Source organism: Stegostoma tigrinum, unplaced genomic scaffold (genome assembly GCF_030684315.1).
Source record: "Stegostoma tigrinum isolate sSteTig4 unplaced genomic scaffold, sSteTig4.hap1 scaffold_67, whole genome shotgun sequence".
Lineage (NCBI taxonomy): Eukaryota > Metazoa > Chordata > Chondrichthyes > Orectolobiformes > Stegostomatidae > Stegostoma > Stegostoma tigrinum.
This window is the reverse complement of record NW_026728611.1, coordinates 425,029-451,396: the sequence shown is the minus strand read 5'-3', so window position 1 is coordinate 451,396 and position 26,368 is coordinate 425,029. Positions and strand designations below refer to the sequence as shown.

The window sequence follows — 26,368 nt, the reverse complement described above, 5'->3', positions numbered from 1 at the left end:
GAGGGATCTTGGTGTCCACCTGCATAGATCCCTGAAAGTTGCCACCCAGGTTGATAGTGCTGTTAAGAAGGCTTACGGTGTGTTAGGTTTTATTGGTAGAGGGATTGAGTTCCGGAGCTGTGATGTTGTCAAGTTCGTTTTCGGAGACCCTTATGGACTTACTGCAATAACAAGACACTGACCTGTTTAGAAAAACACAAATCCTTTTATAACCAACTAAGTACAAGCTGTGGAGAATTACTGTACTCAACCCAGCACAGAGTGCACAGTCTCAAGTAGTTCTCCCTGAGCAGCGGACAGTCCCCGCTTTTTATAGTTTACAAAAGACATGATGCATAAAACGATTTCACAACTGACAATGACATGATACAGAAAACAATTACTACAACAGACAAAAACAGGATACCAAACAGTTATTCCAGCAACAACATAAAAGACCAGGATATAGTATCGATTGCTAGTGAAGCAGCTGCTAATGGCGGGAGGCGATTTCGAGTTGTTGTCTGGGACAGATTCTGATTTCAAGTTGCCAGTGTGTCTGACTAGAACAAAGTCAGAGCCCTGGCCCCTTTGTCAGCGACAGAAGTTACATGCTTCAGAGGTTTCACACCTTTACAAAACTTCCCCACCTAACCCTATTTGAAACAGTTTGATTCTCATTTTAATTCAGTCAGGAAACTTAAGACAGAGTCTGCAGACCGATGTGTGAGAAGAAAAGGAGTTACAAGAGCTTTACATTGAATTTCTAGCTGGGCAGGAAGCTTCAGGGTAGTACTTGCATATCAATGTGTAGGTGGATAAGAGTTTACTTCTATAAATTAAAGTCTCTGTGTAGGAATCAAATGCAGACAAAAGACTTTAATTTATAGAAGTATATAAATGAATGGGATGTTCTCACATTCACATGTCTCAGACAGTTTAACTGCAGGTCCATAACAGTGAAACATCAACAGTTACTTAGGGCTCTGAAACTAACTGTATAACAGTCATGTAAATATTACTCACCTAGCTGTGAGCTGATAGTGGGGTGGAGAAGCTCTGAAGATAGAATGGAAGTGGCAGTCCTGTTGAAATTAGAGGACTCAGAACTTTGTCAGAAACTGAACAGCATCCTGTTTTGTAGTAAGTAACTGACATATACATTTATTTTATATCAATGTTACATGCAACCATTCTGACGTGAAAATGCCTTAATATGCTGTTTCTGAGTAGCTGTAAATGGAAGTGTCTCCGAGCTCGGCTTATAGACCTCTTCCGCGTGTATGTGGTACAAGTTTGAATAAACTCACCTTGTTTCAATCCAGTGAGGTCTGAAGACACAATGTTTTCAAAAACCAGCTATCCATGGAAGAATAATATTCTCTAGTTCCTATTGAACTTAGCTTTGTCATGATTCCTCAACACAATGCTCTGTCAAATGGAGCTTTAAGATAGTGGATAGTCACTCTCACATTTGGAATTCAGCTGTTTGGTCCATGTTTTCACCAAGAATGGAGATGAGTGGCCCTTGCTTAACTCAAACTGAGATCCATCACTATGATATTACAAAGCAAGTGCTGCACGATGTCATTGTTGTCACCCTGTTTTGACTGCATTTACGTACTGTCAGGCCAGACAACTGACTGAAGGCTTGTCCACACACACCACATGTATGGTTTCTCTTCACTGTAAACGATGCTTGTTCCTTCCATGTTCAAAGCTCCTGAGAATTAAGTGTTCCTGGCAGTTTTTGATCCAGTGTTTGAGTTGAGCTGCCTGTCAGTAAATGTTCCCTTTCAAATTTCCTGGAAAATAAATTTAATACAGTAAAAGTAGAATGAAAGCTGCCGGATTGTCACCTGGCTCACAAAAAACTGCGGGTGTTGTAAGTCAGGAATGAAAATAAAAGTTGCTGGAAAAGCTCAGCCGGACTGACAACATCTGTGAATGAAAAAAACAGAGTGAATGTTTCAGGTCTGGTGACCCTTTCTCAAGTTGAGAGTAAGGGTCACCGGACCCGAAACAGAAACCCTGTTTTTTTCCTTCATGATGTCAGTCTTGTTGAGCTATTCCACTTGGATCATTTGATATCTTTGAAAGGACAGAAGATGAAAAATACAGGACAAATCAGGCTGTGGGAATTGTCTGCAGAGCCAATCATTATTTGTGCAGAGCCAGAGTGGGAGGTTTGAGTGAGACCACAACAATGCTGTCGGTGTAACAATACAAACTGTACAACTATTGAACCATAACCTGTGTCAGTCTGTAACTGGATACGTGTAAATGACCGAAGCTGGCTGAAAATGCATTCCTGCAAGCAGGTGGGAATTCATGGTCCTCCTTTCGATAAGTAATTCCCCTTTTGCACTGGTGAGATTTGCATTTGGAGTACTGTGTTCAGTTCTGGTCAAAAGACTTAAAGAAGGTTATGAAACATTTCGGGGCAAATTCAGTGGAATAATACCTGGAATGAGTGGATTGCCTTAAAAGAAAATCGAGAGGAAAATCTAGACAGGCTCGCCTGTATCGTCTGGAGTTGAGAAAAGAAAGAGGAGTCTAAATTGAAACATGAAAGATCCTGAGGGGACCTGACCAGATGCATGGTGAAAACGTGGTCCCTCTTGTGGAAGGATCTAGAACTGAGGGTCATTGTTTAAAGGTAAGGGTGAGTCCATTTGAAATAGTGGGGAACATTTCTTTTCTCTCAGAGGGCTGAGAACCCTTGTGATTCCCTTCGCCAAAAGGCAGTGGATGCAGAATCTTTCTATTTTTTTTAAAAAAAGGCAGATTCTTGCTGACCAAGACAATGCAAGATATTCTGAGATATGCACGCACATAGAGCTGAGGTTGAAATTCGATCAGTGATTTTATAGAGTCGCAGAGCAGGTTCGAGGGGTCGAGTGGCCTACACTTGTTCCTCATTCCTTTGTTTGAACAAACCGCAAGACAAAGAAACTCGAGTCTTGTCTGATTACTGTGGGTGAGGGGGGTCAGGGGTGGGCTCCCACTTCACTCACCCAGTGGATTAGTTCCTCCCTACACCCCAAACAGCTTCAATTAACATTGGAAAAAATTTATTCACATCAGCTGTCATCCTTCTAACTTACAGGGAATACATCATTCCTAGTGGGATGATGCATTTTAATTCGGAGTAGAGAACACACAAATTAGGAATCAGAGTTGTCCATTCTGTCCCTCGAGCCTCAAGAAGGTCAAAGCTGATCTATTTACGCTTCGATTCCACATTCGCACTTGGCCTTGATTGTTTTTTTTTAAAAAACATCCTGTGGGCATTGCTGGCTGAGTTTAGTTGTCATGGAGAAGGTGGCAGTGATCTGCCTTCATGAACCACTATAGTCCATGAATGGTAGGTGGACACATAATGCTGTTAGGGAGAGAATTCAGGATTTTGAACCAGCAGTACTGAAGGTAGAGCAATACATTTCCAAGTCAGGATGGTGAGTGGCGTGGCGGGAATTCACGCCCAACACAGTCTACAGCACGGAAAAAGGCTCTGCTGGCTCTGTCTGACCTTGACACTATCTTCCAAGTACTCTGTTATTCCATCTTTTATAGCTGACTCTAACATATTTTTCCAACCAACAATTTTATGCAAATTCCCTGTTTTCTTTCTGACTCCCTTCTTACATACTGGGGTGACATTAGCTATCCTCCAATCTATAAAAAACTGACCCTGTATAGAATTTGGAGGATAACCACTTGTGCATCTACTATTTCTACAGCCACTTCCTAAGGTATTTTGAGATGAAGGTTATCAGTCTCTGGAGATTTATCTGCCTGTTATCCCATTAGTTTTTCCAATATTTTCCGAATAATACTGATTCCACCTTCCTATTAGACCCTGAGAGCCCCTTAATTTTGGGACATGATTTGTATCCTCCTTATTGAAAACCTCAGTCATATTTAATTGGTCTGCCATCACTTTGCACGCCATTATAAATTCATTGTTTCTGCTTGTAGGGAGAGCCCATATTCTTCGTGACCAGTCTTTCACTACCAGTTTTCAACGAAGAGTTTAATGATGATCATGAAACCGTTGTCAATCGTCAGGAAAAAAAAAAATCATCTGGCTCACTAATATCCTTCAGGAAAAGGAACTGTTATCCTTCACCTGGTTTGGTCGATATGTGACTCCAGCCGTACAGCAATGCAGTTGACACTTGATAGCCCTCTGGGCAATAAATTCTGGCCAAGCCTGCAAAGTCCACATCCTGTGAATGAACATAAAACAAAATTCTATTGGGTGTATGGTCCCTGCAGCATGCACTCATGTTCTGTTTTCTCACTCTGATTAAATCCCTTTGTTTCCCTTTGCAGAAATCTAAACTGCTCCCAATCCTGTTGTCAGTTGTTTTATTGGCCTAATTGTGTATGCTGCTTCCTTAAATTTAACACGTGTTCATTTCCCTTTCTGTGCTGTGGTTTGATCATGTTTCCCATTTTGTTCTTGTGCCAGGCTGCGATGAAGAACTTCCACAGCTTGCCCACACCCTCTTTCAATGTTTGCCATTACCCATTTCCCATCATCCATTTAAACACTGATTCACCATTTATCACAACTGGCTCGTGCCTCATACCATTTTAACTTCTTTCATTTAATTACAGGACCCAAGACTCAGAAACAACATGATCACTCTCCAGTTTTGTGAAGAATTCTATCCTATTGTGGTCCCTCATCCTTAAGGGCCCACACTCAACTGGATTGTCAGTTATTCCATCCTCATTATACAATACCCATCTGCTACTTCAAAATGTTGATTCATAAAATTGTACCATATAGACACTAAGGATTCCTCCTGCACTGTACTGTTACAGTGTGATTTGGGCAATTTATAAGGAGGTTGCAGTCACCTGTAATTAAAGCCATAACTTTATGCCTTATATCTCTCAATTCCACCCTAATGCCTCCGTAATATTACTGCAGCTTGGGGTCCATATGCAGCACTAAGGTCATTTTCTGTCCATTGGTGTTTCTCAGCTCAACCCAAACAGACTCTACTTCAATACACCCTATATCCTGGCTCACTTCAGTTTCCTGTTTTAATCAGCAGCTCCTGACAAATCCTTTTCCCTCTTCCCTGCCCAATCCATCTTCCTCAGACAACCCACTGATTCCAGATTTCAATCTTGTAAACCTCCTCTGAGCCACTTTGAATAAAAGAACAGAAGACCAAAACCTGCAGACAGTATTCGAGAATTGGTCCAACCCCTTCCTTGTACAAATGAAGCAGAACATCTTTTCATTGATTATTATTTGTTGTCATAACAAGGGAGATGGCCTCGTAGCTTTCTGCATTTCAGAGAGATCTTATTCAATTGGGGCAATGGGCTGAGGAATGGGAGATTGAATTTTATTCGGATAAATGTTTGTTTTACCACAACGCAATACTTCACAAGGGCAGGACTTACACAATTAATGGTTGGGCTCTGGGTAGTGTTGCAGATCAGAAAAAAACCTTGGGTTTCAGGTACATCATTCTTTGAAATTTGCATCACAGGTAGACAGGGTGGTGAGGAAGGCATTTAGCACACTTGTCTTCATTGCTCAGGCCTTTGAGTACAGGAGTTGGGAAGCGATGTTGGCGAGTCCTCTTCTGGAGGACTGCGTGCTGCTCTGGCCATCCTGTTGTGGGAAGAATATTGTTAAACTTGAGTGGGTTTGGAAAAACACTTAGCAGGATATTGCCAGGAATGGAGGCGTTGAGTTATAAACATACGCTGGATTGGCGGGAACTTCTTTCACGGGAAGGTAAGAGGTTGAAGGATGACCTTATGTCGGTTTAATAAAATAACGAGAGACACCGATAAGGAATAGCAAAGGTTGTTTCCCTCAGGTGGGGGATTTCAAAACCAGGGGCATATTTTTAAAATGATAGGAGAAAGATTTTAAAAAAGACATGACGGGCATCTTTTTGTTTTATAAAGAGTGCTCAGTGTGTGGAATGAACTGCCAGAGGAAGTGATGGATGTGGGTAGTAATGATGTTTGAAAAACATTCAGATAAGGACATGAATTTGAATGGTTTGGAGCGAATATGGGCCAATCGCAGGGATTTTTTTTTAAATAAGGAAAACATTGCTGCTATCACTAGAAGAGATGTTTCTGAAAAATCATCCCATGAAAACATATGTTGAAATTAGAAATAAGAAATAAGAAAGGAACAATCATCTGATGGGATTGTACCATAGGCTTCCTAATAGTCAGAGGGAAACTGAGGAACAAATATGCAGAGGGATTTCAGATATGTGTAAGAATAACAAGGTTATAACAGTTGGTCATTTTCAGTTTCCAAACATTTACTGGGACTGCCATTGTGTTAAAGGTTTAGATGGTGAGTATTTTGAGAAATGTGTTCAAGAAATTTTTCTTTATCAATAAATCGATGTTCCTATGGGAAAAATAATAAGGCATAGCAAGTGACTGAAGTGACAGTACAGGGAAACTTTGAGTCTTGTGACAGAATTACGATCAGTTTTAAAACAATTATGGAACAGGATATGTCTTCCAGAAAAACTAAAAGCTTTAATTGGAGTAAGGCAAATTTTAATGCTATAAGAAAAGAACTTTCAACACTTCTGAGGAAGGATTAACAGACCCGCAATATTAACTCTGATTTGTCCGCCACAGATGCTGCCAGACCTGCTAAGCTTTTCCAGCAGCTTCTGTTTTTATAACCTTCAAGAGTTGACATGAGTAGACGGCAGGAATAAGGATGTCTGATAAGTGGGGGGCTTTCAAAAATGTGACAATTCAGAGTCATTATGTCTCTGAAAGAGTGAAAGGTAAGGCTGGTAGAATTAGAGAACAATGGGTGAAAAAAGATACTCGGGTTTTAGTCAAGAATAAAAAATATATAAATTAGTAGATATAAAAAAAACTTGGCTCAAATGAATCTCTTGAAAGTGTAAACAGTGTTAGGGGCATTCTTAAACAGGAGATCAGGATGGTAAAAAGGCAACATGAAACTGCCTTGGTTGATAAGCTTAAGAATAATTCAAAGAGTTTCTACAAGTGCATTAAAAGCAAGAGAGCACCAAGAGAGCAAGCAGGACTCCATAAAGATGAAAGAGATCAACTCTGTGTTGAGCATCAGGAGAGGAGAGAGATTTGAAAGGAATATATTGCATCAGTTTTCACTGTTGAGAAAGAAATGGATGGGGGACAAGTCAGGGGTAGAAATATTTTGGTTTGAAAACCGCTCATGGGGATGGGGGAGATTTTCAATGAATATTTCTCCTCAGTATTTACTAAGCAGAGAATCATGGATGCTAAGGAAACAAGGGAAGCAAGTGGGGATGTTTTGGACCATCGAGGTGGCGTTTGCAGCCTTAAAGCACATTAAAGTTGATAAATCAACTGGATCTGATGAAGTCCATCTTTGGACACTGTGGGAGGCTGGGGAAGAAATTGCAGAGACCCTTGCAGAGATTTTTCCCTTCATCTTTTCTCACGACTGAAATTCCAGAAGACTGGAGGGTGGCTAATGTTGTCCCATTGGTTAAGAAAGGGAGCAAAAACCAGCCAGGGAACTACAGGCCAGTGAACCAGAAGATGATATTCAGGGAGTCGATCAACCAAAGCTGGGATATTCAAGATCTGATTAGGGATAGTCAGCATTGATTTGTGCACAGGAATCATGCCTGACAAATCTATTCAAGTTTTTTGAGGAGGTAAGCAAGAGGATTGATGAGTTTAGGGCAGCGAATGCTGTCTATATGGACTTTAGTAAGGCCTTCAACAAGGTACCATATGGCAGCCTAGTCATGAAGGTTCGGTTGTGTGGGATCCAGGGAGAGCTAGCTCATGGGATTCGAAATTGGGTCGATGGTAGGAAGCATAGCGTGATGGCTGAACGTTGGTTCTCGGACTGGAGGCCTGTGGCTAATGGTGTGCCACGGGGGTCGATACTGGGGTCTTTGCTATTTCTCCCTTACATAAGTGATCTGGATATGAATGTATATGCCATGATTAGTAATTTTGTATCATCTGCAAATTTAAGAGGCATCGCTGAGGTATCAAAAATTACAGGGGGATTGTGATCAGATGGGGAAGTGGGCTGAGGATTGCCAAATGAAACTCAACACAGCTAAGTGTGAGGTGTTGGCCTTTGGAAAGTTCAGCCAAGGTAGGAGTTATACAGTAAATGGTGAAGTTCTGAGGAATATTGTGGAACAGAGAGACCGAGAAACACAAGTGCATAGTTGGTGGAAAGCAGCATCACAGGTCGACAGGGTGGTGAAGAAAGCATTTAGCATGCTGGCCTTCTTCGGTCGAGGCACTGCATATAAGAGTTGGGATGTTATGTTAAAGATGTGCAGCTCATTGGTGAGGCCACACTTGCAGTGTGGTGTACAGTTTTGGTCACCCTGTTACAGGAAAGGCATCGTTAAACTGGAAAACGTGCAAAGAAGAGTTACAAGGATGTTGCTAGGAACAGTAGGTGAGTTCTAAGGAGAGGTTGGCCAGGATTGGACTTTATTCCTTGCAATGGAGGAGAATGAGGGCTGAACTTATTGAGGTGAATAAAATCATGAGTGGCATAGATAGAATGAATGCACGTAGTCTTTTTCCCTGGGATGGGGAATGGAAAACTAGAGTGTACAGATTTAAGGTGAGGGGGGCAGATTTAAGGAGGACGTGAGGGGCAACTTCTTCTCACAGACAGTGGTGCATATTTGGAATGGGCTGCCAGAGAAAGTGGTTGAGACAGGTACAATAGCAACGTTTAAAACACATTTGGGCAGGTAGATGGATGGAAGTGTTTAGAGGGGGATATGGACCAAATGCCGGCAGTTAGAAATTGCTGAGTGGGCACCAAAGTCAGCACAGGCCAGTTTGGGCCGAAGGGCCTGTTTCCATGCTGTATTACACTCTGACTTTAAACCTCCAGGTCCTGCTCTAGTGCATCAAACCATGCTATGGGAAGTTAAAGAGAAAACATGGGGCCCCGTTGCAGAAATATTTGTATCATCTATAATTACGGGTGAGGTGCCAGATGACTGGAGAGTGGCTAAAATTGTGCCTTTGTTTAAGGGATATCAGGAGAAACCTGGGAGCTGTAGACCTGAGTCTGACTTCGGTTTTGGGTATGTAGTTGAAGGTAATTGTCAAATGTAGGATTTATGTATTTGGAGAGTCAAGGAATGATTAGTTGATTGAGTTTTTTGGAGAAGTAGCAAAGAAAATTATTGAGGGCAGAATGGTGGACGTAGTTTATTTTGAAAAGAGTAAAGTTTTTGACAAGGTTCCACAAGGTGGACTAATTAGTCAAGTTAGATCGTATGGGATTGAGGGGGAGCTTGTCAACTGGATACAAATATGGCTTCATGACAGGGCACAGGGACTGGTGGTAGAGGGTTGTTTGTCAGACCGGAGGCCTGTTACCACAAGTGTTCCACAGGGGTCAGTGCTCGCTCCAATTTTGTTTGACTTTATATAAAAAAAAGCGATTTAGATGAGAATAGTGCAGACATGGTCAGTAAGTTTGCAGATGACACCAAAATAGGCAGGATAGTGTACAGCGAAGTAGGCTGTCCAAGATTACAAAGAGATCTTGATTTATTGGGTTAAGAGGCTGAGGAATGGCAGGTGGTGTTTAATTTGGATGAAGGCGAGGTATTTCATTTTGGTAAAACAAACACGATCAGGACTTGTACAATTAAACGTAGGGCCTTGGGGTTACTGTTTTCGAACAGAGAGGCCTCAGGGTTCAGGCCCTTAATTCTGTGAGGTTGGTGTCACATGTAGAAAGGATGGTAAGTCAGTGTTTAGCCTGCTTGCCTTCACTGCTCAGACCTGTAGAGTATAGGAGGTGGAACATTATGTTGAAATCGTGCAGAACATCAGTGAGGCCTCTTCTGGAGTAATGTGTCCACTCTAGATCTCCTGTTGGACGAAGGATATCATCATCCTGGGGAGGATTCAGCAAAGATTTAGCAGGAAGTTGCCAGGAATGGAGGTTGACAATCATAACAAGAGGCTTGATCGGTTGAGGCATTTTTCCACTGCAGTCTAAGAATGGAGGGGTGATTTATATGTTTATAAAATCATGAAGAATACAGATAAGGTGAATGGAAGATCCCTTTTCATTTGGGAGGGGAATTTCAAGACTAGGGGGCTGCAGAAAGCAAGCTGAAACGTTCCCTGTTCATGCCTGAATCTGGACAGTTCTTATTGCCAGACTATTTGACGAAGGGCCAAAGAGGTGAAGGTTCGGTGATGCTTCTCGTGGCTGGATTAACTTTCTACTCTGGGTGGCTTCATGCTACACTTACAGTCTATAGTTTACCAGAACTGGAGGGTATGAGTTATGAGGAGAGACTGGGACTTCACTTGAAAATAGGAGGTTGAGCAGTGACTTTCGAGAGGATTATAAAATCGTGAGGGGTATAATGTGAACAGCAAGGGTCTTCTCCCTTGGATAGGGGAGTCCAAAACTAGAGGGTATTTTTTAAACAGGAGAGGAGAAAGATTTGAAGGGAAACAAGGGGGATCTGTTTCAAACAGAGGGTTGTTTCTATGTGGAATGAACTGCCAAAGGAAGTGAAAGATGCAGGTACACTTCCAATATTTAAAAGACATTTGGACAGGTACATGAATAGGAAAGTTTTGGAGGTATATGGACCCAACTGAAGCAAGTGGGACTCGTTCAGTTTGGGAAGCCTGGTCGGCATGGACAAGTTGTAATGAAGGAGGCTAGAGAGCTCAAATAATTTTTGATATTTTGAAAATAGTTCACATTACAGGAGACGAAGTGCTAAATGTCTCAGAAAATATAAACGTGGATAAATCTCCAGTACCTGATCTAGTGTATTCCAGGACATTGTGGGAAGTAAGGGAGGAAATTTCAGAAATATTCGTATCATCTATAAATATGGGTGGGTGTGAGATGACTGGAAAGTGGCTGATATTAGCTCTTTGTTTTAGTAGGGATGTGGGAGTAGCCTGAGAAATATGAACCTTAGACTAACACTGGAAAACAGTGACAGAATTACAGTCAGTATGGATTTACGAAAGGGAAATCATGATGGACAAAACTGCCGGAATGTTTCAAGAATGCAACATTTAGAGTTGAAAAGGCAGTGGATGTGGCTTATGTCGGCTTTGAGAAGGCATTCAAAGGTCCCACAGAAGAGATTAGCAAGTAAAGTTAAAGCATGAGAGATTGGGTATTCACAGGGTTACAGAACTGTTTGGCACACAGAAACAGTCAGAATAAACAATCATTTCTTGTATGCCAACCAGTGACCAGTGTGGTACTGTGGTCCATGGTGGATCCCAGGTATTCATTCAATCAATTCGTCATTTAAATGAGAAATGCGTCTCCGTTCGAGATTATCCAGTTGGATTACAAAACTAGGAAAACACAAGTCACTGACAGTAAGCATGCAGGTGTAGCAGGGGGTGAAGAAGGCAAATGGTATTTTGACCTGCAGAGTTAGAGCATTTGAGTACAGGAGCAGGGATGTCTGACTGAAATTGTACAGGATCTTAGTGAGACCACACCTGGAATGGTATGTGTAAATTTGTAATTTTTATCTGAGGAAGGAACTTCTGGCTCTGGAGGCTGTTCACAGCAGTTGATTAGACTGATCCCTGGGATGGCGAGACTTGCATATAAGAATAGGATGGATTGGTTAGGATGAAATTCACTGGAGTTTAGAAGAATGCGGAAAGATTTCACAGAAACCAATAAAATTCTAGGTAAGTACAGGAAGGATGTTGTCAATGACCAGGGAGACAGAGCTTAGGGGCATGGGCTAGGCTGTTAAGGATTGAAATGAGGAAATCAAAAAAAAAATACAGAGACTGGTGACCCTGTGAAATTTGCTGCCACAGAAAGCAGTTAAGGCCGAACACTGGATGCTTCCAACAAGATGATAATATGTATAGTTGTCGGGGCTTAAGGGATCAAAGGGTCGAGCTCTAAAGTGGGAAGAGGCTGAGTAGAATGATCAGTCATGATTAAAGTGACTAGCGGAGAAGGATCGAAAGCTACAATGGCCTGCACCTGTTCCTATTTTCTATGTTTCTATTCTGTTGAAGGGTGGAACATAAGAACAAAATGACGATAACTGACACAAAAAAACAGCACAACCTTATCACCACTGGATGAAAATCCTGTAACTCTTTACCAAAGTGCAACATGGGAGCTACTTCACGACGCAGATTGCAGCAGATCAAGAAGGTGCAGAGTGATTTTGGTTGCTTCTGCCGTGGCTGCTCTGTCTCTCATTTTCAATCCAGTTTTCAAGTTGTTGAATGTTCTGAGAAAAGTAACAGAGTATGTCAGAAATATCTTTGGAAGTTTGCTGATACTGAGGGAAGCAAGGGGTGGGATAGGGGCTGGAGGTACAGAAGTGGGTAAAGCTGTGGAAGAGGGACAATGAGAGAAACAACCGGCTGGATTTTGAGGCGGGGTGATGGGCGAAGAATAACCCCAACATCCAAACCACAGGGCCCCACCCTGTTCAGCTCTCTCCCTCCACTCTGTGCTCTTTCTCTGAGCCTCTGTCACACCAGCAGCCAGCTGGTGTGACAGAGGCTCAGAGGCTCAGTGTCAAAGATGTGCATTTGGCCCAGTTTTAAACTCCTTCTGTTTGACCACATTCTCTCCCAAACTTGCTGGCACCACTTCTCAGATGCTGACCTTATTAATGGCCAAAAGAGTCTACACAGTTTTTGAATAAGAAACAACCTCCAATTAACTTCCAGGCCTGGCCTCAGAAACTAGTAATTGATTTTGTATTGTATTTTTAGCACAACTGCTGCTCACAGTCCAGAGGTCGCCGTTCAACTCTCAGATTCAAACCAAAATGATTTTTAAAAACTCTGCGCGGGTTCTAACACAGGACACAGTGGAAAGACCTCTAACCAGTGAGTGCACATTGGAGTTCTGCTTTACTGAGAACACCTCTAATTGCTGTAATCACATTCTGAAGTGGCTTGACAGGGTAAAAGCTGACAGGACTTTCCCTCTCTCTGGACAGTCTAGGCCTGTTTCAGGGAGGAAGCCTGAGGCTCTCTGCAACCTACACGCAGCACCAAAAGAACACAGCAGGCCCAGCAGCATCTCAGAAGCACAAAAGCTGACGTTTCGGGCCTAGACCCTTCATCAGAGACGAGGATGGGGTGAGGGTTCTGGAATAAATAGGGAGAGAGGGGGAGGCGGACCGAAGATGGAGAGAAGAGAAGATAGGTGGGGAGGTAGGAAGGGGATAGGTCAGTCCAGGCAAGATGGACAGGTCAAGGACGTGGGATGAGCTTAGTAGGTAGGAAACGGAGGTGCGGCTTGGAGTGGGAGGAAGGGATGGGTGAGAGGAAGAACAGGTTAGGGAGGCAGAGACAGGTTGGACTGGTTTTGGGATGCAGTGGGTGGAGGCGACGAGCTGGGCTGGTTTTGGGATGCGGTGGTGGAAGGGGAGATTTTGAAGCTGGTGAAGTCCACATTGACACCATTGGGCTGCAGGGTTCCCAAGCGGAATATGAGTTGCTGTTCCTGCAACCTTCGGGTGGCATCATTGTGGCACTGCAGGAGGCCCATCATGGACATGTCATCTAAAGAATGGGAGGGGGAGTGGAAATGGTTTGCGACTGGGAGGTGCAGTTGTTTATTGCGAACTGAGCGGAGGTGTTCTGCAAAGCGGTCCCCTAGCCTCCGCTTGGTTTCCCCAATGTAGAGGAAGCCACACTGGGTACAGTGGATGCAGTATACCACATTGGCAGATGTGCAGGTGAACCTCTGCTTAATGTGGAAAGTCATCTTGGGGCCTGGGATAGGGGTGAGGGAGGAGGTGTGGGGGCAAGTGTAGCATTTCCTGCGGTTGCAGGGGAAGGTGCCGGGTGTGGTGGGGTTGGAGGGCAGTGTGGAGCAAACAAGGGAGTCACGGAGAGAGTGGTCTCTCCAGAAAGCAGACAGGTTGGGGATGGAAAAGTGTCTTGAGTGGTGGGGTCGGATTGTAGACAGAAGTGTCAGAGGATGATGCGTTGTATCCTGAAGTTGGTGGGGTGGTGTGAGAGAACGAGGGGGATCCTCTTTGGGCAGTTGTGGCGGGGGCGGGGTGTGAGGGATGTGTTGCGGGAAATGCAGGAGACTCGGTCAAGGGCGTTTTCGACCACTGTGGGGGGAAAGTGCGGTCCTTGAAGAACTTGGACATCTGGGATGTGTGGGAGTGGAATGCCTCATCGTGGGAGCAGATGCGGCGGAGACGGAGGAGTTGGGAATAGGGGATGGAATTTTTGCAGGAGGGTGGGTGAGAGGAGGTGTATTCTAGGTAGCTGTGGGAGTCGGTGGGCTTGAAATGGACATCGGTAACAAGCTGGTTGCCTGCGATGGAGACTGAGAGATCCAGGAACGTGAGGGATGTGCTGGAGATGGCCCAGGTGAACTGAAGGTTGGGGTGGAAGGTGTTGGTGAAGTGGATGAACTGTTTGAGCTCCTCTGGGGAGAAAGAGGCAGCGCTGATACAGTCATCAATGTAACGGAGGAAGAGGTGGGGTTTGGGGCCTGTGTAGGTGCAGAAAAGGGACTGTTCCACGTAACCTACAAAGAGGCAGGCATAGCTGGGGCCCATGGCCACCCTCTTAGTCTGTAGGAAGTGGGAGGAATCGAAAGAGAAGTTGTTGAGGGTGAGGACAAGTTTGGCTAGGCGGATGAGGGTGTCGGTGGAGGGGGACTGGTCGGGCCTGCGGGACAGGAAGAAGCGAGGGCCTTGAGACCATCTGCATGCGGAATGCAGGTGTATAGGGACTGGACGTCCATGGTGAAGATGAGGTGTTGGGGGCCAGGGAATTGGAAGTCCTGGAGGAGGTGGAGGGCATGGGTGGTGTCACAGACTTAGGTGCGGAGTTCCTGGACCAAAGGGGAGAAAATGGAGTCCAGATAGGTGTAGATGAGTTCGGTGGGGCAGGAGCAGGCTCAGACAGGTTTGTGGATTTTGGGCAGGAGATAGAAACGGACCGTTGGGGAACAACGAGGTTGGAGGATGTCGGTGGGAGGTCCCTCACCCCATCCCCCTCTCTGATGAAGGGTCTTGGCCCGAAACGTCAGCTTTTGTACTCCTGAGGTGCTGCTGGGCCTGCTGTGTTCATCCAGCTTCACATTTTATTATCTCACACTCTCCAGCATCTGCGGTTCCCATTATCACTCACGCAGCACCAGAAGACCTCTGTTTGAGACTTGAGACCTAAACTGAGCTGTCATGCCGCCCTCTTGCTGGAATACAGCACTGAAGTTGCCCTCCCCCTTAACCTGTACTCACCGCTTGAGGCTCTCATGGAGAACCATTTCATTCCGGATATCTCTCCTAGTACGCATGCTCCTTAGCTGAATACGGCTGTTTGACATCGAACGACCAATAGCAAGCAAGAGGCGGGACAGAGAAGGCACCGGAAATGCTTCTCCTCCAACCAATCAGAGGACAAGGGCTGGGCCCAGTTCTAAGTCAGAATCACCGGACTCGAAATGTCGATTGTGTTTACTCCGTCACAGAAGCTGCCGGACCCGCTGGTCTTTCTTTTTGTTGACGTCATCCACGCGGCGGGTGGGCGGGGTTATTCTTCCACCAATCAGGGGGAGACAATGGGAACTGCGGAAGCTGGAGAGTGTGAGATAACAAGCTGTGGAGCTGGATGGACACAGCAGGACAAGCAGCATCTCAGGGGCACAAAAGCTGGTATTTCGGGCCTAGACCCTTCATCAGAAAAGGGGGATGGGAGAGGGTTCTGGAATAAATAGGGAGACGGACTGAAGATGGATAGAGGAGAAGATAGTTGGCTGTTGGTTTGTTCCCCGAGTTTGGCAAATGAATTGCAAACGTTTCGTCTCCAGTCGAGAAGACATCATCAGTGCGTAGCTGCTGCTGCATAGGAGAAGATAGGTGGAGAGGAGGCAGGCAGGTCAAAGAGGCAGGGATGGAGCCAGTAAAGGTGAGTGTAGGTGAGGAGGTAGGTAGGGGATAGGGCAGTCGGGAAGGACGGACTGGTCAAGGGATCGGGATGAGGTTTGTAGGTATGAGATGGGGGTGTGGCTTGAGGTGGGAGGAGGGGACAGGTGAGTGGAAGAACAGGTTAGAGAGGCGGGGACGAGCTGGGCTGGTTTTGGGATGCAGTGGGGGAGGGGAGATTTTGGAGCTTGTAAAGTCCACATTGATACCATTGGACTGCAGTGTTCCCAAGCGGAATATGAGTTGCAGAGATAATGGGAACTGCAGATGCTGGAGGATTCCAAGATAATAAAATGTGAGGCTGGATGCTGTTCCTGTAACCTTCAGGTGGCATCGTTGTGGCACTGCAGGAGGCCCAGGATGGACACGTCATTTGCAGAATGGGAGGGGGAGTTATTTAGTGCGAACCGAGCATGGGTGATCTGCAAAGCTGTCCCCAAGCCTCCACTTGGTTTCTCCGATGTAGCAGAGCCACAATGGGAACAGCGGATGCAGTATACCACATTAGCAGATGTGCAGCCTGGGGTCGAGGTGAGGGGGGAGGGGTAGGGGCAGGTGGAGAACTTTCTGAAGTTGCAGGGAAAAGTGCCGGGTGTGGTAGGTTTGAGGAGAGTGTGGAGCGGACAAGAGAGCCACGGAGAGAGTAGACCATCCGGAAAGCAGATAAGGGTGGGGACGGGGTGTGAGGGATGAGTTGTTCAAAATGTGGGAGACGCGGTCGAGTGTGTTCTCAACCACTGAGTAGGGGGAGGTTGTGGTCCTTGAAAAACGAGGACATCTGAGATGTACAGGGTTGGAATTCCTCATCTTGGGAGCATTTGCGGAGGAATTGGGAATAGGCGATGGTATTTTTGCAGGAAGGTGGGTGGGAGGAGGTGATTTCCAGATAGCTGTGGGAGTCAGTGAGCTTGAAATGAGCCTCTGATGTTCACATTCAAATCCTTTATATTAATGATGGAAAGCAGTGAACTCAGCGCTGATATTTGCGGCACACCGCTGGTCACTGGTCTCCAGTCTATAAAACAATCCTCCACCTTCAAGCCAATTTTGAATTCAATTGACTAGCTCCCCCTGGATCCCATGTGATTACCCATTACTAATCTGTCTCCCATTCTGAACGTTATGGAACACCTTCCTGAAGCCGATTTGGAAAATGTCTGCCACACTGCCTTCATCAACCTTCTTTATCACCTCTTCAAAATAATCAAGTTAGTGAGATGTGATTTACACTGCACAAAGCAATGTTTACTATCCCTATTCACTTCTTGCTTTTCCAAGTGCATGTAAATCCTATCCCTCAGAATCCCCTCTAACAACTTATCCAGCTCTCATGTCAGGCTCACTGGTCTCTGGCGCACTGGCTTGCCGGGTCCCTTTTCCAGTCCCATCTCTCCCCTGATCACTACAAATTTTAAATGTAAACAGGTTGGTGATGTGGCTGATAATATCGGTCTCAGACTGGGTCAGGGTCAGTGTAAGGAAAGAGTCAGACAGTTTTCTTGAATCTGCTAAAATGACACATTTATGACCAAACCAATTTTACTCAAACTATGATGCAAAGAAGAAAGACACACACACGCACACACACACACACACACACACACACACACACACACACGAATATTTGATGACAAGCTGAAATATTAATTTGAAAAAATCTTTGTCCACGTAACAGTTGAGCTCATGATAAAAGGAAAAATATGAGAGATTGTCCCAAATGTTATTCTGCTTCCAAATTTATTCTGCTCACACAAGTTGTTGGCAATGGGATTATTTCCTGGAACTGTTAGATTTAGCTGAATTTCCTTTGCTACAGGCAGTGGGAGATGCCAATTAAACCTCATTTTGAATCCTCCATGAGTGGGAAAGATGATTGGTGCGTTTTCAGCTCTCATACATTGATGCGATGTGGAACAAGGAAATAGAGAGGGAGCGATAGGCTGTTGCTTTTCAGGTAGGTTGCGTTTCTTTTCCCCTCTCTGAGTTGAATCGTGCAATAATGCTATGCAACCCCCAAACATGAACATGTGAGGTCCTCTTGAACATTGTCCGAGCTATTAGTTTCCACCACATTCCCTGCTCCATGTTGGCGCATCGTTGCTGCTGTCATACACAGAGTCATTTCCTGAGCAACAAAAGGGCCTACTTGATTCAAAGACATGTTTATATGTGCCTGCATAATTTAAAAATAACAAGCCTTGTGGTCTTCACCACATCTATATTAAAATGAATGTGTCTTACTCCTAAAGAAATACAGAAATTAGTGGAAAAGGTCAGCAGCCTGGCAGCATCTATGAAGAGAAATTAGAATTAATGTTTCAGGTCAAGTGAACCTTCCTCAGAATCTGTTTTATATTTTAAATTATTTCCCCAGTTGTATTCTCCCAATCAAGACAAATTATCCGTCAGGTATTCACCATTTACACATTCCTCAAGTTCTTATATAGTCAAGAATATTTCTGGTTCTCAGAACTAAACTGTTAATCCTCCATAACATAGTGCCTTCATCACAGGACAGTCTATAGAGAACCATCTTTGAAAAGCTTCAAAGGCCATTGTGATTTTTTTTAGTTTCGTGCATCATAACTTCAGACAGAGCATGAGATGGATTGTCAGCAATGCCCTGTACAGAAGCAGGGAAACATGCCTAACATCATACCCAGCACCCTTTTCAAGATACAGCACTATTCCATTTACTTTCCAAATCACTTGCGACATCTTCAGACTAACTTTATATGATTTCTGTACCAGGACACACAAATCACTCAGTAGCACCGATCTCTGCGTTACTTCTCCAGTCATATAATTTACTGCTGTTTTATCCTTTCCACAAAACACAAATTTACCAGAACCCACACTATACTGTTTTATTTGCATTGCTGGAAGTTTGCTCCCAAACACCCCGTGTCTACACACCAGTGTAGATCGCCTCCCTCCACTTGTCATCTTATTGGGTGACTATAATGCTGTACTAGCACATTGAGCTCCAATCCTATCAGCCCTTCATCGAAATCGTTAATCTGGATTGTAAACTGTTGACGAACTCACAACATTCCTCGAGGAATTCCATTGGTCGCAGCTTTCCAACCTGAAACTAAATAATTATCTATATTCTGCATTTCTTGTTAGTGAACCAGGACTCGCTGTGTTGCAGCCCAGAACGGTTGCAGGGCCTCTACTGCAGTGTGTAGCTGCTTGTCGAGAAGTATCTGAGCTCAGCATTACACCATTAGGGCCATTTGTTTTCAGATCATCAGGTAGCGGTTGTACTGTCAATGATTCTGATCCTTGAGCTATTAGATTTGGTTGAATTTTTGTTTAAAAAACAAGCACAGGATATAGACTGACATTTGAGTAGAATAGTGTGCGGTCAAAAATGCTATCTTTTAGATGCAGCAATAAATCTAGTCTGCCCTCTCAATCAGGTGCTCAATTTTCCCCGGAAATGTATCGAGGAGGAGGGGAGATTTCCTATCAGTCTGGTTAACATCTGTCCCTTTAAGAACATCACAAATATAGATCAGCTTCTGGTTAATTTCATTTTTGGCTGTGGGTGCTGTGTGGAAAAATTGCCACAATTGGTACACAATAAAATAGAATATCGTTGACAAGTGACCTTACAGATGTTTGTAAAGTCATAAGGGACACAGGAGTGTAAACAGCCAAAGTCTTTTCCCCGGGTTGGGGGAGTCAAAAACGAGAGGGCACAGCTTTAAGGAGAGAGGGGAAAGGTTTAAAAGGGACTTAAGGGGCAACATTTACATGCAGAGGGTGATGTGTTTATGGGATGAGCTGCCAGAGGAAGTGATGGAGGCTGGTACAATTACAACATTTAAATGGCATCAGGATGGGAATATGTCTCGGAATGGTTTGGAGAGGAATGGACCAAATGCTGGCAAATGGGCCCAGATTTATTTAGGATATCTGGATGGCATGGATGAGTTGGACCAAAGGGTCTGTTTTCATGCTGTATATCTGTGTCTCTGTGATAGCAACCATGACTGTTTGAATGCGGACATCCTTTTCCTCTGTAACAGCTTTGAAGGGTGGAGTGAGACAATAACAAACAGGATACAAGCTGCAGTCGGCCAATTGGCCCCTCGAGACTGCTGCTTAATTTAGAAAGATCGTGGCTTATCTGTTTGTGGCTGAACACACTTTTCCTGTTTATTCCCAATAATGGACTCTCTTGTCCATTAAAGGTCAGTTGTGAGAACGAGGGGGATCCTCTTTGGGCGGTTGTGGCAGGGGCGGGGTGTGAGGGATGTGTTGCGGGAAATGCAGGAGACGCGGTCAAGGGCATTCCTGACCACTGTGGGGGGGAAGTTGCAGTCCTTGAAGAACTTGGACATCTGGGATGTGCGGGAGTGGAATGCCTCATCGTGGGAGCAGATGCGGCGGAGGGGGAGGAGTTGGGAATAGGGGATAGAATTTTTGCAGGAGGGTGGGTGGGAGGAGGTGTTTTCTAGGTAGCTGTGGGAGTCGGTGGGCTTGAAATGGACATCAGTTACAAGCTGAGATGGAGACTGAGAGGTTCAGGAAGGTGAGGGATGTGATGGAGATTGCCCAGGGGAACTAAAGGTTGGGGTGGAAGGTGTAGGTGAAGTGGATGATCTGTTCGAGCTCCACTGGGGAGCAAGAGGCAGCGCCGATACAGTCATCAATGTAACGGAGGAAAAGGTGGCATTTGGGGCCTGTGTAGGTGTGCAAGAGGGACTGTTCCACGTAACCTACAAAGAGGCAGGCATAGCTGGGGCCCATGCAGGTGCCCATGGCCACCCCCTTTGTCAGTAGGAAGTGGGAGGAATTGAAAGAGAAGTTGTTGAGGGTGAGGACGAGTTCGGCGAGGCGGATGAGGGTGTCGGTGGAAGGGGGCTGGTCGCGCCTTCTGTACAGGAAGACATGGAGGGCCTTGAGGCCATCTGCATGCGGAATGCAGGTGTATAGGGACTGGACATGCATGGTGAAAATGAGGTGTTTGGTGCCAGGGAATTGGAAGTTCTGGAGGAGGTAGAGGGCGTGCGTGGTGTCACAGACGTAGGGAGGGAGTTAATGGACCAAGGGGGAGAAAATGGAGTCCAGATAGGTGGAGATGAGTTCGGTGGGGCAGGAACAGGCTGAGACAATGGGGCGACCAGGGCAGCCAGGTTTGTGCACATCCCTTACCTTCCTGGACCTCTCAGTCTCCATCTCAGGCAACCAGCTTGTAACTGATGTCGATTTCAAGCTCACTGACTCCCACAGCTACCTAGAATACACCTCCTCCCACCCACCCTCCTGCAAAAATTCCATCCCCTTTTCCCAATTCATCCGCCTCCGCCCCATCTGTTCCCACGACGAGGCATTCCACTCCCGCACATCCCAGATATCCGATTTCTTCAAGGACCGCAACTTTCCCACCACAGTGGTCGAGAACGCCCTTGACCGTGTCTCCCGCATTTCCCGCAACACATCCCTGCAATCTGCAATCTGCAATCCGACCCCACCAACCAAGGCATTTTTCCATCCCCACCCTTGTCTGCTTTCTGGAGAGACCACTCACTCTGTGACTCCCTTGTTCGCTCCACACTCCCCTCCAACCCCACCACACCCGGCACCTTCCCCTACAACTGCCGGAAGTGCTACACTTGCCCCCACACCTCCTCCCTCACCCCTATCCCGGGCCCCAAGATGACTTTCCATATTAAGCAGAGGGTCACCTGCACATCTGCCAATGTGGTATACTGTATCCATTGTAACTGGTGTGGCTACCTCTACATTGGGGAAACCAAGCGGAGGCTTGGGGACCACTTTGCAGAACACCTCCGCTCAGTTCGCAATAAACAACTGCACCTCCCAGTCATGAACCATTTCCACTCCCCCTCCCATTCTTGAGATGACATGTCCACCCTGGGCCTCCTGCAGTGCCACAATGATGCCACCCGAAGGTTGCAGGAACAGCAACTCATATTCCTCCTGGGAACCCTGCAGCCGAAGGGTATCAATGTGGAGTTCACCAGCTTCAAAATCTCCCCTTCCCCCACCGCATCCCAAAACCAGCCCAGTTCATCCCCTCCCCCCACTGCATCACACAACCAGACCAGCTCTTGCCCTCCCACCACTGCATCCCAAAACCAGCCTAGCCTGTCTCTGCCTCCCTAACCTGTTCTTCCTCTCACCTGTCCCTTCCTCCCACCCCAGGCCGCACCTCCATTTCCTACCTTCTAACCTCATCACACCTCCTTGACCTGTCCGTCTTCCCTGGACTGACCTACCCCCTCCCTACCTCCCCACCTATACTCTCCTCTCCACCTATCTTCTTTTCTCTCCATTTTCGGTCCGCATTCCTCTCTCTCCCTATTTATTTCAGAACCCTCTCCCCATCCCCCTCTCTGATGAAGGGTCTCGGCCCAAAACGTCAGCTTTTGTGCTCCTGAGATGCTGCTGGGCCTGCTGTGTTCATCCAGCCTCACACTTTATTATCTTGGATTCTCCAGCATCTGCAGTTCCCATTATCTCAGAGACTGTCAGACCTGCCCCACACAGAGACACACAGATACACACACAAATACACCGATACTGACACAAATAAGGGGAGCCTATCAGAATTTCTCTGGTTCTGTGGTTTGTTAATAACTGCATTCATTCCGTTTTGTGTGTGTTGGGATTACTGTTATTCCGTGGACAGCATTTCATTATTTGAGTCACTCCATGACAGTACATCACTATGTGCTCACTCCAGTGAGTGTGACAGTATTTCATTTGTTCCATGGGGACTGTGACTCTGTGAGATTTTCAATGTCTGATTAGTGAAGATGTAAGGACAAGTTGGGAGACTGGTAAATATTACAGGTTAGTTTCAGTATCTGAGCTGTCTGAAGGAGGAGGTGTCGGAGGGAGACTCCATGCTATATTCCTGGGAGCTGGTGCAGACAATGTGTTGTGAGCCCACCCTCCTGCCCACCGAGACCGTGGCGATTCCATTTGTACCGGCTCGATATAAAAGGGAGATTGCATCAGGGGCATGGTTTCTAAGCTGTACCAGGTGGAAATGGAACTGAAAGTGGGGTTAAAGTGAGAATTACCCTTCACTGAACATTGCTCCTTACTCGGTCGGTGGGACGTGTATATTTTGAAATCTCCACACGGGTCGTCCTGGTTCTCTCTGGCTCATTCCAGGGCCCTCCCCATGGGGCGGGGGAAGGTGGGTGAGGGATCTGATGTGGGGAACACCATCGCCCTGCTTGGCCTTTTCTGTCCTATTCCAGGCTGTTCCTCCTGGAATGAGGGAAAGTGAGGGAGGGAATGAAGGTGAATGTGCATGGCCCTGCTGTTAGTGATGGTGTAGGTGAGGGGGAAGTGGTGAGGTGTCCAGATTGAATCAGTCGACAATGTTGGATCCATGCAGTGTTTTCAGTGTTGGGGAGTATGTCTACATGTCAGCATTCTAAAGTTGTGAACACATCCTTCCATGACACAGTCTCTCAATCTCCCCGTCTCTGTCTGTTTATCCAACCCATCCCATTTGTTCGTATTTAAAGTGATTCCCCACCATCTCTCTCTGGCAGTGATTTTCACACCCATGGCACCCCTTGTCATGGCACATTGGAGATATGGAGCTGTAAGTGGATGGGAGCCCCACATCCTGTCTCTTCCAGCAAGGGCTGCAAGTTTCCCCAGGCTGAGAGGTGATTTAACGCAGCGTTACCGAGCACTGCACTGGGGTGGTCTGTACAGATCTACACGCTGGGAGGGTAACTGCTCCGGGTTTACAGATCAGTTCAGTGGTGATCACTTCACAGACCCCCTTGCTGGAGAGATACCTGGTCCAGGTTTATAGAACAATACACTGGTGTGGTCTGCACAGCTCCCCATGCTGGATTGGTATCTATTTGGCTGGTGAGGCCTGCACAGTGTCCCACTCTGGACAGATTGCCGGGTTGTATTGAGCAGGACACTAGCCTGGTCTGCACAGTGCTCCATGCTGAACAGAAGTTTGCGGTGTCTGGGCTGGTTCTGTGAGGTGGATTGAGAATGTGAGATAACTGACCACTTCAGGTGATCTGGCAATGCCTTTAATTTGTGTTTGCCAGCTGTGTTGAGTTTGGGGAGAGATTTCCACCGCAAGGCTGAGTAGGTCTCACCACAACTGATGGACAGAAGGGCCTTTGTGATGTGGATCTTTCTGACTCCATCACATTCTGTATCCGACATTTCCCAGAACATTCTGTAAGCGACATTCCCCGGAACATTCTGTAACCGACATTATTTGTGAACAGTTGGCTGCCAGTTAATTGAACAAAAGATAAGATCCCGAGGGAAAAGATCCCATTCCAGAGAGAAGGAGACACTGTATCAAATTCCCCTCAGGCAGTTAATCGGGTGAATACATTTTCCCTGTGTTCGTTTCTTCACAAACAAAAATTGACCACAATGTGGATGAAAAGACTGAAATTTCCATCCTCCGTTTGTCTTCAGGGAACTGGGAGAGAATCCTTCATTACAGCAACGTCTTCACCCTCGATATCAGGAACTGGAAGGAAATGACCTGTGCCTGCTCTCGAGTGATCGAGTCTGTGGGAATGTTCTAGAAGCCATCTGTCCTTATGGATATGTGTTTGTGTCTTTCAGGAGGGAGAGTTTCTTGTATTTTATGTTAGTTTTTTTTGTAAAATAAAACAAATTGAGACATTACTACGCGTTATTTCAGCTTCTATTCAGTAAATCAGTGATCCATTTGAAAACGTCACTGGGTCCTCAATCAAACTGGTAACTTTGCCTCCAGGCTGATGTATAATTTGTTTGTTTTCCTTCCTCACAGTTAATGTAGTGACGATCTACGCCCTGCTTTACAAAGATTGTGGATTGTCTCCATGTGTCAGACGTTACCTGGGGGCCTTGGCAGTGGCGGATCTGCTGGTCATTATCCTCGACCTGATAATGAGACACATTCCCGTTGTTTATCCGGAACAGTTTTATTTCCTGTTGTACATCCGCGTGTGTAATATCCACGCCGTCCTGCTTTATGCCGCCACTGACTGTTCTGTCTGGTTCACTGTCACTTTCACCTTTGATCGATTTGTGGCCATTTGTTGCCAGAAGCTGAAAAGTAAATATTGCAGTGAGAAAACGGCGGCTGTGGTTCTGGGAACAGTGACTGTACTGAACTGTTTAAAGAACATTTTCTGGTATTTTATGCTCACAGCTCACTATCGGCTGAGGAACTACCCCTGGTTTTGTGAGGTAACAAACGGTGTTTATGACTCTCGTGCCTGGGTCACAATCGAGTTCCTCCACCACATTCTAACCCCGACTCTCCCATTTCTCCTGATTCTGCTGCTCAATGTTTTCACCGTCAGACACATTTTAGTGACCAGCAGAGCCCGCAGGAGACTCCGGGCTCACACCAATGGGGACGGTCAGTGTGACACAGAAATGAGAAATCGAAAAAAATCCATCATTTTACTGTTTGTGATCTCGGCCAATTTCATCCTGTTATGGTCAACATTAATGATGTATTCCATCTGGGGCCGAATGTATGATTTTGGGTATGACTCTGTGTATCTAGATTACTTTGTGCAGGAATTGGGCTTCATGCTGCAGCTCCTCAGTTGCTGTACAAACACCGCGATTTATGCCGTGACCCAGACTAAGTTCAGGCAGCAGCTGAAGAATGTGCTGAAATATCCCTTTACCCAAATTCATCAATCAATCAAATTCACTCATTAATCAATCCATCCAGGATTTTCTCATTTCAGTTCAATGTTTCAGCAATGAAGCAGCCTGTCACTATGGTAACAGACTGAGGGTAGTGCTGGTTTATCCAACCTTATCCCACAGTGGGTTCCAGGGAAACATGTCAATGTTTCTCTCAACTCACAGGCCAAAGAGAAAAGACACCATTCCACTGACTGCATCCAGAACTTCAATATGTAATTAACGTTCATTAAAAAGTGCCAAGCAGCACAGCAAACTATATTGTTGTTTGTCTTTGTGTTGAAGCTCAGCTGGAGAGAGACAGACTCCCTCCCTGTCTGACCAACCCTGTCCCTTGCTCCCTGTTCTTTGCTCCCTCCATGTCCCTCCCGCTACTTGGCCTTCCCTGACCCTCACTCCCTCCCTCTCCCCGTCCCTCACTCGCTCCCTCTGTCACTTTCTCGCTCCCTCCTCATCCCCATCCATCTCTCGCTCATTCACCCCTCCCCGTCCCTCCATCCCTCACTTCCTTCCTCATCCCTTGCTACCTGTCTCCCCATCCCTCACTCACATGCTCCCTCCCTTCCCCGTCAATCACTTTCTCCCATGCCCACGTCCACCGCTCCCCACCTCCCCATCCCTCCATCGCTCCCTCCCTGTCCTGCCCTCCCTTGTTTCCTCTTTCACTCCCTTGCTCCCTCCCTGTCCATCACTCCCTCCCCCACCGTCCCTCGCTATGTCCCTTCACT

At 45.8% G+C, this 26,368-nt stretch overlaps 2 long non-coding RNA genes across 4 annotated transcripts; one reads left to right on the top strand and one right to left on the bottom strand.

Moving 5' to 3' along the window:
• Positions 1-226: 226 nt before the first annotated feature.
• On the bottom strand, positions 227-15,349 carry LOC132209137 (uncharacterized). 3 transcript variants are annotated; one of them, XR_009445235.1, is made up of 4 exons: positions 15,261-15,349; positions 12,135-12,266; positions 4,112-4,211; positions 227-1,784 (listed from the first exon to the last, which is right to left on the bottom strand). It is a non-coding gene; the product is annotated as an uncharacterized LOC132209137 (long non-coding RNA). The 3 variants fall into 3 exon arrangements; XR_009445236.1 differs by lacking the exon at positions 15,261-15,349 and having other exon boundaries at positions 12,098-12,159; XR_009445237.1 differs by lacking the exons at positions 12,135-12,266; positions 15,261-15,349 and adding an exon at positions 5,410-5,473.
• Positions 15,350-15,603: 254 nt separating this feature from the next.
• Positions 15,604-24,549, top strand: LOC132209138 (uncharacterized). The gene is made up of 3 exons (XR_009445238.1): positions 15,604-15,674; positions 17,761-17,898; positions 24,402-24,549. It is a non-coding gene; the product is annotated as an uncharacterized LOC132209138 (long non-coding RNA).
• Positions 24,550-26,368: the final 1,819 nt, after the last annotated feature.